Source organism: Hordeum vulgare, chromosome 3H, assembly GCF_904849725.1.
Source record: "Hordeum vulgare subsp. vulgare chromosome 3H, MorexV3_pseudomolecules_assembly, whole genome shotgun sequence".
Taxonomy (NCBI): domain Eukaryota; kingdom Viridiplantae; phylum Streptophyta; class Magnoliopsida; order Poales; family Poaceae; genus Hordeum; species Hordeum vulgare.
The window spans coordinates 20,732,205-20,747,628 of NC_058520.1; the positions used below are offsets into that span (position 1 = coordinate 20,732,205).

Here is a 15,424-nt window from a genome sequence, read left to right on the forward strand (position 1 = left end):
TTATCCGCTTTGGGTTCGAGCTTATGAGACTGAAACTTTTTCACATAAGTGTCGAAGCCCCAAACTTTCAAGAAATGACAGTTTAGATTTCTCTAAACCTCATTCTATACTGTGTCATCTCAACGGAAATAACCGGTGCCCTATTTAAAGTGAATGCGGTTGTCTCTAATGCATAACCCATAAACGATAGTGGTAATTCGATAAGAGACATCATAGCATGCACCATACCAAATAGTGCGTGGCTATGACGTTCAGACACATCATCACACTATGATGTTTCAGGTGGTATGAACTGCGAAACAATTTCCACATTGTCTTAACTGCGTACCAAAACTTGTAACTCAGATATTCATTTCTATGATCATATCGTAGACAGTTTATCCTCTTGTTACGACGAACTTCACTCTGAAACGGAATTAAACTTTTCAATATTTCAGACTTGTGATTCATTAAGTAAATACTCTTGTATCTGCTCAAATCATCATTGAAGTAAGAACATAATGATATCCACTGCGTGCCTCAGCACCCATTGGACTGCATACATCAAAATGTATCACTTCCAACAAGTTACTATCTTGTTTCATCTCAATCAAAACAAGGCCTTGCTCAAGTGGTATGATTTGCATGTCACTAGTGATTCAAAATCAAGTGAGTATAAAGATCCATCAGCATGGAGCCTCTTCATGCAATTTATACCAACATGACTCAAGCGGCAGTGCCACAAGTAAGTGGTACTATCATCATTACTTTGTATCTTTTGGCACCAATATCATGAACATGTGTAACACTACGATCGAGATTCAATAAACCATTGAAGGTGATTATTCAAGTAAATAGAGTAACCATTATTCTCTTTAAATGAATAATCGTATTGCAATAAACACGATCCAATCATGTTCATGCTTAACGCAAGCACCAAATAACAATTATTTAGGTTTAACACCAATCCTGATGGTAGAGGGAGTGTGCGACATTTGATCATATCAACCTTGGAAACACTTCCAACACGTATCGTCACCTCGCCTTTAGCTAGTCTCCGTTTATGCCGTAGCTATCATTTTGTGTTACTAATTACTTAGCAGCCGAACCGGTATCCAATACCCTCGTGCTACTAGGAGTACTAGTAAAGTACACATCAACATCATGTACATCAAATATACTTCTTTCGACTTTTGCCAGCCTTCTTATCTAGCAAGTATCTAGAGTTGCTCCGCCTCAGTGACTGTTCCCCTCATTACAGAAGCACTTAGTCTCAGGTTTGGGTTTAATCTTGGGTCTCTTCATTAGTGCAGCAACTGTTTTGCCGTTCCACGAAGTATCCCTTCTAGCCCTTGCCTTTCTCGAAACTTAGTGGTTTTACTAACCATCAACTATTGATGCTCCTTTTGATTTCTACTTTCGCAGTGTCAAACATTGCGAATCACTCAAAGATCATTGTATCTATCCTTGATATGTTATAGTTCATCACGAAGCTCTTCACAGCTTGGTGGCAGTGACTTTGGAGAACCATCACTATCTCATCTGGAAGATTAACTCCCACTTGATTGTCGTACTCAGACAATCTGAGCATACGCTCAACGATTGAGCTTTTCTCCTTTACTTTGTGGACAAAGAATCTTGTTGGAGGTCTCATACCTCTTAACAAGGGCACAAGCATGAAATCACAATTTAATCTCTTTAGAACATCTCTTATGTTCCGTGACGTTTCAAAACGTCTTCGGCGCCTTGCTTCTAAGCCATTAAGTATTTTGTACTGAACTATCGTGTAGTCATCAGAAACGTGTATGTCGGATGTTCACAACATCTACAGACGATGCTCGAGGTGCAGCACACCGAGTGGTGCATTAAGGACATAAGCCTTCTGCGCAGCAACGAGGACAATCCTCGGTTTCACAGACTCAGTCTCCAAAGTTTGCTACTATCAACTTTCAACTAAATTTTCTCTAGGAACATATAAAACAGTAGAGCTATAGCGCAAGCTACATTGTAATTCGCAAAGACCATTAGACTATGTTCATGACAATTAGTTCAATTAATCATATTACTTAAGAACTTCCACTCAAAAAGTACATCTCTCTAGTCATTTGAGTGGTACATGATCCAAATCCACTATCTCAAGTCCGATCATCACGTGAGTCGAGAATAGTTTCAGTGGTAAGCATCTCTATGCTAATCATATCAACTATACAATTCATGCTTGACCTTTCGGTCTCATGTGTTCCGAGGCCATGTATGCACATGCTAGGCTCGTCAAGCTTAACCCGAGTGTTCCGCGTGTGCAACTGTTTTGCACCCGTTGTATGTGAACGTTGAGTCTATCACACCCGATCATCACGTGGTGTCTCGAAACGAAGAACTGTCGCAACGGTGCATAGTCGGGGAGAACACAATTTCGTCTTGAAATTTTAGTGAGAGATCACCTCATAATGCTACCGTCGTTCTAAGCAAGATAAGGTGCATAAAGGATTAACATCACATGCAATTCATAAGTGACATGATATGGCCATCATCATGCGCTTCTTGATCTCCATCACCAAAGCACCGGCACGATCTTCTTGTCACCGGCGTCACACCATGATCTCCATCATCATGATCTCCATCAACGTGTCGCCATCGGGGTTGTCGTGCTACTCATGCTATTACTACTAAAGCGACGTCCTAGCAATATAGTAAACGCATCTGCAAGCACAAACGTTAGTTTAAAGACAACCCTATGGCTCCTGCCGGTTGCCGTACCATCGACGTGCAAGTCGATATTAACTATTACAACATGATCATATCATACATCCAATATATCACATCACATCGTTGGCCATATCACATTACAAGCATACCCTGCAAAAACAAGTTAGACGTCCTCTAATTGTTGTTGCATATTTTACGTGGTGACCATGGGTATCTAGTAGGATCGCATCTTACTTACGCAAACACCACAACGGAGATATATGAATTGCTATTTAACCTTATACAAGGACCTCCTCGGTCAAATCCGATTCAACTAAAGTTGGAGAAACCGACACTTGCCAGTCATCTTTGAGAAACGGGGTTACTCGTAGCGATGAAACCAGTCTCTCGTAAGCGTACGAGTAATGTCGGTCCAAGCCGCTTCAATCCAACAATACCGCGGAATCAAGAAAAGACTAAGGAGGGCAACAAAACACACATCACCGCCCACAAAAACTTTTGTGTTCTACTCGAGAAGACATCTACGCATGAACGTAGCTCATGATGCCACTGTTGGGGAACGTCGCATGGGAAACAAAAATTTTCCTACACGCACGAAGACCTATCATGGTGATGTCCATCTACGAGAGGGGATTTCCGATCTACGTACCCTTGTAGATCGCACAGCAGAAGCGTTAAGAAACGCGGTTGCTGTAGTGGAACATCCTCACGTCCCTCGATCCGCCCCGTGAACCGTCCCATGAACCGTCCCGCGATCCGTCCCACGATCCGCTCCGATCTAGTGCCGAACGGACGGCACCTCCGCGTTCAGCACACGTACAGCTCGACGATGATCTCGGCCTTCTTGATCCAACAAGAGAGACGGAGAGGTAGATGAGTTCTCCGGCAGCGTGACGGCGCTCCGGAGGTTGGTGGTGATCTAATCTCAGCAGGGTCCGCCCGAGCTCCGCAGAAACGCGATCTAGAGGTAAAACCGTGGAGGTATGTGGTCGGGCTGCCGTGGCAAAAGTTCTCTCAAATCAGCCCTAATACCTCAGTATATATAGGAGGGAGGGGGAGGGAAGAGGCAGCCTCAAACCCTCAAGGTTTGGCCGAAATTGGAGGTGGAGGAGTCCTACTCCAATCCTACTTGGAGTAGGATTCCACCTTCCCACTTGGAAACTCTTTCCACCTTGTGTTTTTTCCTTCTCAAACCTTATGGGCTTTAGTGGGAACTTATTCCAGCCCACTAGGGGCTGGTTTATCTCTTCCCATAGCCCATGAGACCCCTTGGGGCGTGACAGCCCTCCCGATGGTCCCCGGCACCCCTCCCGGCACTCCCGGTACACCACCGATGAGCCCAAAACTTTTCCGGTGACCAAAATAGGACTTCCTATATATCAATCTTTACCTCCGGACCATTCCGGAGCTCCTTGTGACGTCCTGGATCTCATCCGGGACTCCGAACAACATTCGGTAACCAACCATATAACTCAAATACGCATAAAACAACGTCGAACCTTAAGTGTGCAGACCCTGCGGGTTCGAGAACTATGTAGACATGACCCGAGTGACTCCTCGGTCAATATCCAATAGCGGGACCTGGATGCCCATATTGGATCCCACATATTCTATGAAGATCTTATCATTTGAACCTCAGTGCCAGGGATTCATATAATCCCGTATGTCATTCCCTTTGTCCTTCGGTATGTTACTTGCCCGAGATTCGATCGTCAGTATCCGTATACCTATTTCAATCTCGTTTACTGGCAAGTCTCTTTACTCGTTCCGTAATACAAGATCCCGCAACTTACACTAAGTCACATTGCTTGCAAGGCTTGTGTGTGATGTTGTATTACCGAGTGGGCCCCGAGATACCTCTCCGTCACACGGAGTGACAAATCCCAGTCTCGATCCATACTAACTCAACGAACACCTTCGGAGATACCTGTAGAGCATCTTTATAGTCACCCAGTTACGTTGCGACGTTTGATACACACAAAGTATTCCTCCGGTGTTAGTGAGTTATATGATCTCATGGTCATAGGAACAAATACTTGACACGCAGAAAACAGTAGCAACAAAATGACACGATCAATATGCTACGTCTATTAGTTTGGGTCTAGTCCATCACGTGATTCTCCTAATGACGTGATCCAGTTATCAAGCAACAACACCTTGTTCATAATCAGAAGACCCTGACTATCTTTGATCAACTGGCTAGCCAACTAGAGGCTTGCTAGGGACAGTGTTTTGTCTATGTATCCACACATGTATTTTAGTCTTCATTCAATACAATTATAGCATGGATAATAAACGATTATCATGAACTAAGAAATATAATAATAACTAATTTATTATTGCCTCTAGGGCATATTTCCAACAGCAGTCCTACATGGCAAAATTACGACGAAATCAAAACATCATGGTTGAAATCAGCCCAACCCATTTCAGTTGATCATATGGGATGGTTTTATTTTTTTGGGCTTTTTCTTATTGGGCTCCTTTTTGGGCCTTAGCCTATTTACAGCCACTTTAGTATTTTTTTCGATATTTTATCATTATAATTTGGGTTGTGGCCTTTGAGTGCGCAATATGTTTGGTCCAGTTCAGTTTTGGCCTTTTTATATTTTTGGTTTCATTTTATTTGTTGGGGCTTTTCAGCCAAATTATTTGTCCAGTATTAAATCCAACAATATTTCATATTCAAATCAAGAAAACTCCAAGACAAATTAAAATCATCCATCATATAACATCACATAATACATCTCCCAGGTTTAATAACACAATAAGTCATCTCTTGAATACATTTCCTTACACATGAATATAGCAAGAACAAACCGAATTGCACAATAGAACAATGACACATATGCACAATAAAATGGCACATCAGCACCCAGGCCTTCTCCTTGTCGCTCAGGCACTGCTGCAACTTCTCCTAGGCGGAGCTGATCCAACCCAGCCCCAACCTCGATGGTGCTGATCCAGCACAACACTAGCCCCAGCCCAAGGTGCACCACCCCCAGCCCGAGGCAGTCGCATATTTGTGCTTGTCTAGGCATGGCCCTTCTCCTACAAATGCAATTCAGAAGCACACTCTTAGGAAATTTTCTGAAAATAAGCAGTTAACTGAAAATAGCTGTAAAATATAGTAGCAGTAAACATGATCAATTCATTACAATCCCACGAGGAGCAAAACATTAAGAATTGTGAGTGCACAATATAATAGTCAATAACTATGAGATTTAGAACTATGAGACTAAATAAACTGATGTGTTGGATTTTCACTTTACAGATTCATTGCATGAGAACAACAAACTACTAGCTTCGGAATACCAACTCTTCCAGTGTTATTACTTAACATTCAAGTAAGTACAGTGACTTATCAAGCACATTCAAATAAGTACAGTGACTTAAAAGGAATAAGTGCAGTTACGGAAGTACGCTGGATTTATCATTTACACTTGCTCAGGCAGGTCACTGTAGAGCGTAAACTGCGAGAGTTGAAGGCGCAAGTGAATGTCTGCTCGGCAGCAGGATGCGGAGGCGTACATCATTTTTCTCCAGAAAGTTTTAGCATCAGAGAAAGGACATGGGGAAGATCCACTTTGATCGAGTACCACTGCTCACTATTAACCCTCCCTTGATCTCCTGTTCAATCGGCTGTGGGATTACCTCCGGAAGATCATCAGGATAGAAAAGCCCGGAACACGGCAGCCCCATCGATAATAACTAGCCGATCGAATATCGACCCCCCCATGCCCCAGGTCACATGCGCCGCTATACGAAACAGAAAGTGTCACACAGCATGTAAACACAAGTGCCCACACACACTGGCTACCCCAACTCGAGGGGAATCCTATGTGCTGGACTGCTGGTGGTACAAGGCGGCAGCAACGCAGGCACATTCTCGACGGGGCGAAGAGGAAGGTGGAGCACAGAGGTTGCAGAAACTGGCAAGCAGCCACAAAAAGAAAAGAAAAGAAAACCGAGAGAGACCGCATTGTCACAGTTGACTATGCCCAACAGGCAAAGAAGGGAGGCTTTGGATGCCATGCCACTACCAGGCAGCGAGCATCCAGATCACATGTGGAGAACCAGAATACTAATAATAAACAATAAACCGTGATCACCCGCCCACTGGTGAATTTTCAATGGGACATCTGCAGACCATGTCAAAGGATAAAAGACAGGCGCGCCGCGAACAAAGGTAAAAATAAATCAGGGTGGCCAGTGACAAAACCACCTACAAGACAAGCTGTCAGCAGTAGCCAGCAGCCATAGGAAGCCTGCCTAGACACCTATGGCACATTTCAAGCGACACATCCAGTCCAGGTGAAAGTGAAACGTCCTAGGAGGCAAAGGAAAAACAATCAATTTGACCAGATACTTTGCCTACCATCTTCATTTTTTGGGTGCTCCTGGGTCCTCGCTCTGCATATGCAGCGCTGGATTTCTCCCATGCCATTCATATCGGACAACTTATTTACACACTATAAATTCAAGACCAGGTCTCAGAAATATAACATATATATGCTGCTACCACTAGTCTGCATAGCTGTCATGGAGAGAGGCAACTAAGGAACAGACAGACAAGATGAGCCCCATTCCAGCCTATGTCATGGTGGAGCTTATCAGCTAAGATAGCATTGTGGGGGCAACAAACCAACCAAAAGGTTCATTCACTACAAGAAATGGTTAAGTGATCTTTAATACGTACATGATTACCTTCAGAATAGATGGAGTCAGAGAACTTGGGCCCCTTGATGAGAAGTATGCAACTTCAGGGCCTATCAATTCTCCAAGAATTGTTTTTGCGAAGCTAAACTGAACTGTTGGGTTCCTGTGTATGTAAAAAACTAATGTCAAGACGGCTCAACAGACAGCAACATCATAGATTTAGTTTCTTCACAATCACTGAATCACATATAATACTGTTTTAAGCACCTCTTGCTAATAGTATCGTCACTACTAGCATGGCATTTTCTGGAATGAAGGCTCAAAACTGCCATCCTCCCAGAAAATGTCATGTTCTTCTGAAGAAAATGACATTCCCGATACAACTAAAACTGCCACGAAAAATGTTCGAAATGCCATCCTCTCCCAACAAACGGTCGCCATTTACTTTTCCAAAAGGAAAACTAATTCGATCGCCATATATGGAAAGTATCATCCAAGTTTAATAAGGAAAAGTAAAATGAGTTTGATTGCCATATATGGGGTGTCAATGTCCTTACAACTGCTTCATATGCTCACATGTATATGTATTGCCTTGGATAGTAATAACAAAATAATAAATCGTACACAAAATGGTTACCATGTCCAACTTCCATCATTAAATTTGGATAGTGCTAACCAGTGAGTACAAATCAGCGGCTGCATAATTAAGTGAGATATGCTGTAACAGAAATACCTTCTTCCACAACAAAGTGTTCCGTCTCTCTCGGGTAGACACTAGATGATCACGCAACCAGGAGGTGACCACCCAAGGCTCGCATTCAGAGTTGCCAACCTTTGCACTTATGGCATTATCTTCAAGGATCTCACATACCTGCAAATTTTCAACAAAAGTTCATAAAAGCAGAGAAAATGTATATGCAACAGTAAATGATTCCCAAAAAAACTTTGGATACACGAAAAAAAAACTTTAAGTCTCTCCACTTCCACCACCCACTCACGCAGTCACAGTGGGGGAGGGATGCTAGAGGAGCATGTGGAGGAAGTGCTAGTAATTGCACTAAAATAAATGCTAACAGTATAGCCACTCAATCAAACAAGAACATATAAAGCGTATAGTACATTCCCTATTTTGTTATTTACCCCACGTAAATTTAATCTGCTCATCGTGGTGACTTGAAGTATCCTTTTCTCAAATAGCGTGTTGCAGAAGCGTAGGGGCAGAGAGTTTCCGTGTTGGACTGAGGATATTGATAATGTAATTGGAGCAATACGCTTGGATATATCAGTAGAATCCAAATTCAAATAAATCAAATTTGATTGAAATGGTTCATATGAAGTCTTGGATTAATGATTCAAGATATGCAACAAAGGAATCATATAAACTCTGAAATGTATTAGTATTAGTACTCGGGCGCTGCGGGTTTCGTTGAGAGATAAACCTGTACAAACTACCAAGCAGTAAACTACTACAGGCAGCCGTTGTGTAGAGGTCATTGTCCTTTGTGCACTATTTCAGGGATATAGTGGCAGTGCGGATACATGAGACGATTTAAAAACAACGACCATTAGCCTATTCTTAGTACCGTGTTTACCAACGGTACATGACACTGCACAACATACTGCATTTACCAATAACACATTGCATCGAATCATTGTAATGCAGAGATCTGGAACAAATGATACTTCATAGGATAAACACCTGAAGGAATGAAACAGAAAGTAGGGAAATCACACCTGCTCATATATTTTCTCGGCTCTCTTAGACAATGCCCATCTCTGGTAAATGCTCCATAGAATCCTGAGCAATGCTGCAGACTAAGGATTCATCATCATTTGAGCTGCATTTGAATGGATGCTTCTTTAACACGATAATGTTACAAGCATACCAGGACACAGAAGGTGATCACAAAGACGATATTGCTAGAGATCCAGTGACGAGCTTGACAAGAAATGGATTCAAATCCCCACTTACTACCTAACGAGGTGGTTAATGCAGGTAAACCAGACCACATTTTTCTAACTGTCCATTACGTATGCCATCATGGAGAATACAAATTCAGAAATTCTCCAACATCAGAAGACGCAAGTTTTGTCCCAAGCCATTATCTATGGTAGCCGAATTATCACTGCTCCTTAGTAGGATGCTACAGGATCAATCTCACAATTCACCATAGATAACAATTTGGGGATTGCGCACATGTAGGATTCTGCCCCTAATAAAGACGAGGCTGAGTTCCTACACGTTGAGCACCTCTGCGACAGGGGTGCGTACGCAGCGGCCTAACTAGTGCTAGCGCAGTACCGCAGTAGTGTTGCTGCTGCTCCTCCTGGCTACCACTGCTACGGGTCAGTGTACCACTGCTACACGCCGCAGAGACAAGGGGAACCGCGCGGTGGGCGGCAGCGGCGGTGGAGCAGACAGGCGGCTCCTCGCGCGGCAGAAATCTGGAAACCCTAGACGAGACTATAATAGTGGGGAGGGAGGCGGGCGGGCTGAGGAGAGGGAGGGGGTGGGGGCTGTGCGGTACCGAGGTGGTGGAGGAGGGCGGGCGCAGCGCCGACCATGCCTTGGGAGGGACGCCCGAAGGAGCTCGCGTCCGAGGGTGGCGGCGGCGCTGGTGACTGCCGCTGAGAAGAGAGGCGAAGAAGAGAGGCGAAGAGGAGGGCCACAGGTTGTCTCTAGGGCAGCGCAGTCGTTGCCCTCCGCAGTGGCCACCATGCCACCGGCGTCGTTGCCCTCCTGGGCGACGGCGTCCAGACAGACGATGCGGTCACTCTACGGGGCAGCGCTCCTCTCCGCGTCGCCGTCGCGGCCGCCCTGGGTCAGATCACGGCGGCGGCTAGGGTTGGTCGATCCGTATCGGGTGGGGTCGGGGGAGAGAGGGAGGCACCGACTAGGGTTAGCGCAGAGAGAGGAAGAGGAGGGCACGATGTGTTGCGTGAGGTTTGCTGCGGGTGGATGGATGGATGGGTGGATGGATGGCCGGATGTTTGCCATGTCATCGATCCATGTCAAAACTCATTCCACCAATCAGACTTTAGCTTGTGTAATTTTCTCTTTTCCTTTTGTTTCTCTTATATTTTCCACCCTATTATTTGGGGTAAAATACAGTTTGTCAAAATTAATCAATATTATGCATATGTGTCTACTTTGGGATGACAAACAATGTGATTTGGGATATTTTCATTTTCTTATAATTTGTGTGAAAACAGATTGTGTGAAAACAGAATTTGTATGAAAACAATGTGATTTGGGATATTTTCACGAGTGACATGTCAACATAGTTAGAACATGTTACGACATTTTTATAATCGTCGTAAAAGTTTTGACGATCTCATCTTATGCGGTTACGACGTTTTTGACTCACATCGTCGTAATTTATATGTAGATTTGCTCCCCTCAAACGGCTTACGATTATCTCGGATGAAATCGTCATAGATTTATGGTGAATTCATCAACGATATTTTAAAAAACGTCATGTATGAGCATATTTCTTGTAGTGCCTACAAAGAATCTTAAACGAGAGTTATATAGCAAGACATAATCACCTACATTAAACTCACGCTTTTGTATCCTCTTATCATGCCACCTCTTGACCCTCTCTTTGAATAGCTTGGCATTCTCATATGCCTGAGTTCTGCACTGATCAAGCGAGCTAATATCAAATAACCTCTTCTCACCGGCAAGTTTGAAATCAAAGTTGAGCTCTTTGATTGCCCAATAAGCTTTATGCTCTTGACCAAGAGGTAAGTGACATGCTTTCCCATACACCATTTTGTACGGAGACATGCCCATGGGATTCTTATAGGCAGTTCTATAAGCCCACAGTGCATCATCGAGCTTCTTAGACCAATTCTTTCTAGACCTGTTGACAGTCTTTTGCAGAATCAGTTTAATCTCTCTATTACTTAGCTCTACTTGACAACTGGACTGAGGGTGATAGGGAGACGCAATTCTATGGTTGACATCGTAATTAGCAAGCGTTTTACGGAAAGCACCATGAATGAAGTGTGAACCGCCGTCGGTCATTAGATATCTAGGGACTCCAAATCTAGGGAAGATAACTTCTTTCAGCACCTTGATAGAGGTGTTGTGATCAGCACTACTAGTGGGGATAGCTTCTACCCACTTAGTGACGTAATCAACAGCAACTAAGATGTGAGTATACCCATTGGATTTTGGAAAAGGTCCCATATAATCAAGGCCCCAAACATCATATGGTTCAATGACAAGTGAATAGTTCATAGGAATTTCCTGACGTTTGCTAATATTACCTATTCTTTGACATTCGTCACAAGACAAGACAAACTTACGGGCATCCTTGAAGAGAGTGGGCCAATAGAAACCTGATTGCAATACCTTGTGTGCAGTTCTATCTCCCGCATGGTGTCCTCCGTAGGCCTCGGCGTGACACTTCTGTAGGATTTGTCCCTGTTCATGTTCAGGTACACAACGTCTAATAACACCATCTAATCCTTTCTTATAAAGGTGAGAATCATCCGAGAAGTAATGTCTCAAGTCAAAGAAGAATTTCTTCTTTTGCTGGTATGTGAAACTAGGTGGTATATATTTGGCAACGATATAGTTTGCATAATCAGCATACCACGATGCACTACGTGAAGCATTGCTGACACTCAATTGCTCATCAGGAAAGCTATCATCAATAGGTTGTGGGTCATCAAGAACGTTCTCCAACCTAGACAAGTTATCTGCTACTGGGTTATCAGCACCCTTTATGTCGAGAACGTGCAAATCAAATTCTTGTAGCAAGAGAACCCATCTGATAAGTCTAGGTTTAGCGTCTTTCTTCTCCATGAGGTACTTAATAGCAGCATGATGAGTGTGAATAGTGACTTTGGAATCAACTATGTAATTCTTGAACTTTTCACATGCAAACACAACTGCTAAAAACTCCTTCTCCGTAGTAGCATAGTTTCTCTCGGCACTGTCTAGAGTTTTACTAGCGGAGTGAATAACATTCAGCTTCTTATCGACTCTTTGCCCTAGAACAACACAAACAACATAATCACTAGCATCACACATGATCTCAAAAGGTAAGCTCCAATCAGGTGGTTGAACAATAGGTGCAGTTATCAAAGCCCCCTTAAGTATTTCGAAGGCTTCCTCACAATCATCATCAAAAACAAAAGGAATATCCTTTTGCAAGAGATTGGTAAGAGGCCAAGAAATCTTAGATAAGTCTTTAATGAACCTTCTATAGAAACCAGCATGACCAAGGAAACTTCTTATCCCTTTGATATATGTGGGGTATAGCATTTTCTTGATTGCATCAACCTTAGCCTTATCGACTTCAATACCTCTTTCAGAAATTTTATGTCCTAAGACGATGCCTTCATTAACCATAAAGTGGCACCTCTCCCAATTCAAGACAAGATTGGTGTCTTCACAACTCTGCAAGACTCGATCAAGGTTGTTGAGGCAATCATCAAAGGAAGACCCGTAAACGGAGAAGTCATCCATGAAAACCTCGACAATCTTTTCACAAAAGTCAGAGAATATAGCCATCATACATCTTTGAAAGGTGGCAGGTGCATTACATAAGCCAAAAGGCATACGTCTATAAGCAAAGGTACCGAAAGGGCAGGTGAAAGTGGTTTTCACCTGATCAGATTGTGCAACTGGTATTTGGGAGAAACCAGAATAACCGTCTAGAAAGCAGAAGTGTGTATGTTTGGACAGCGTTTCTAGCATTTGGTCGATAAAAGGCAAAGGGTAATGATCTTTCCTAGTGGCTTTATTCAATTTCCTAAAATCGATCACCATCCTATAGCCAGTAATAATCCTCTGTGGGATCAACTCATCCTTATCATTAGGGACAACGGTAATGCCTCCCTTCTTAGGGACGCAATGCACCGGACTCACCCAATCGCTATGAGCAACAGGATAGATAATACCCGCTTCCAGGAGCTTTAGTATTTCTTTTCTCACTACTTCTTTCATCTTAGGATTTAATCTCCTTTGATGATCAGCAACTGGTTTGAAATCAGGATCAGTTTTAATCTGGTGCTGACATAGAGTAGGACTAATGCCCTTAAGATCATCAAGAGTATATCCAATAGCAGCATGGTGCCTTCTTAGAGTTTTTAGTAACTTATTTTCTTCATGCTCTTAGAGGCTAGCACTAATTATAACAGGATATATCTCTTTTTCATCAAGATAGGCATACTTAAGAGTATCATGCAACTGTTTAAGCTCAAACACAGGATCACCCTTTGGTGGGGGTGGATCCCCAAGCAGTTCAACAGGCAAATTATTCTTAAGGATAGGATATTGTTCTAAGACAACTCTATCTATCTCATCCCTTTCATCCATATGCCTATCATTTTCATGCTCAAGCAAGTATTGCTCTAAGGGATCAGTAGGGGGCACGGCAATAGAGGCTAAGTCAATAGTTTCATCCCTACTAGGCAACTCCTTTTCATGAGGTTGTCTACCAAACTTAGAGAAATTGAACTCATGTGACACACCTTCAAAGCCAACAGTGACATTTTGCTTCTCACAATCAATATGAGCATTGACGGTATTGAGAAAAGGTCTACCAAATATGATGGGACAAAAGCTATCTTATGCGGTAGCAAGAACGAGGAAATCAGCATGATACTTCATTTTACCACACAAGACTTCAACATCCCTAACAATTCCCATAGGGCAGATAGTATCTCTATTGGCAAGCTGAATAGTGACATCAATGGGCTCTATCTCAACAGGTGCAATCTCCTTTTTGATTTCATCGTATAAGGATTGAGGTATTGCACTAACACTGGCACCCACGTCACATAAGCCATGATAACAATGATCTCCTATCTTAACAGAAACCACACGCATGCCAACAACAGGCCTATGTTTGTCTCTAACATGAGGTTTAGCAATTCTAGCAACATCTTCACAGAAGTGAATATTATGTCCCTCAACATCATCGGACAGAAGATCTTTGATAATAGCAATGCTAGGTTCAACTCTAATTTCCTCAGGGGGTGTAGGTGTTCTAATATAGCCTCTACGTATCACAGTTGAAGCTTTAGAATGATCCTTTATCCTAACAGGGAAAGGTGGTTTCTCAATGTAAGCACTGGGAACAACAGGATCATTATAGGCAATGACTTTCTCTTCAACTGGATTGGGTTTAACTACATTGACTTCTAAGGGAGGATGATATTTAAACAACTTCTCTTTGGGGAGATCAATATGAGAAGCAAAAGATTCACACAATCAAGCTACTATCTTAGAGTCAAGTCCATACTTAGCGCTAAAATCACTAAAGGTATTTGTCTCAACAAAGGATTTAACGCAATCAAACGTGAAATTCATACCTGACTCCTTACCTTCTTCAAGCTCCCAATCTTCAGAGTTGAGTTTAATTCTCTCCAATAAATTCCATTTGAAGTCAATATCTCTCTTCATAAAAGAACCGGTACAAGAAGTGTCAAGCATGGTGCGATCATCAGGAGAAAGCCGAGCATAGAAGTTCTGAATGATAATTTCTCTCGAGAGCTCATGATTGGGGCATGAATATAACATTGATTTAAGCCTCCCCCAAGATTGAGCGATGCTTTCTCTGTCACGAGGCCAAAAATTGTAAATATAATTTCGATCACGATCTACTAAATGCATAGGATAAAACTTTTGATGAAATTCTAATTTCAACCGATTGTAGTCCCATGATCCAGTATCATCACATAGCCTATACCATGTCAACGCCTTATCCTTTAAAGATAATGGAAAGACCTTCTTCTTGACCTCATCCTCGGGCACACATGCAAGCTTAAATAAACCACAAACTTCATCTACATAGATCAGATGCAAGTCTGGATGTGATGTTCCATCTCGTGTAAAAGGATTAGCCATCAGTTTCTCAAGCATACCCGAAGGAAATTCAAAGCGAATATTTTTCAGTATGTGCAGCAGGATGAGGAGCAACTATTTGTGCTTCCGTTCGAGGTGAAGATACCCCGAACAAGCCCCTCAAAGGATTAGTATCGATAGTGACAAGTGACAGTAAATTTCAGCACACTATATGAATGTTTCCTTACCAAGTTCCACTTACCAAAAGCGCTTCAC

The 15,424-nt window shown here is 42.7% G+C and overlaps 1 long non-coding RNA gene across 1 annotated transcript; it reads right to left on the reverse strand.

The window, feature by feature from the left end:
• Positions 1-8,089: 8,089 nt before the first annotated feature.
• On the reverse strand, positions 8,090-9,299 carry LOC123439317. Its single transcript, XR_006630063.1, has 3 exons — positions 9,231-9,299; positions 9,079-9,159; positions 8,090-8,215 (listed from the first exon to the last, which is right to left on the reverse strand). It is a non-coding gene; the product is annotated as an uncharacterized LOC123439317 (long non-coding RNA).
• Positions 9,300-15,424: the final 6,125 nt, after the last annotated feature.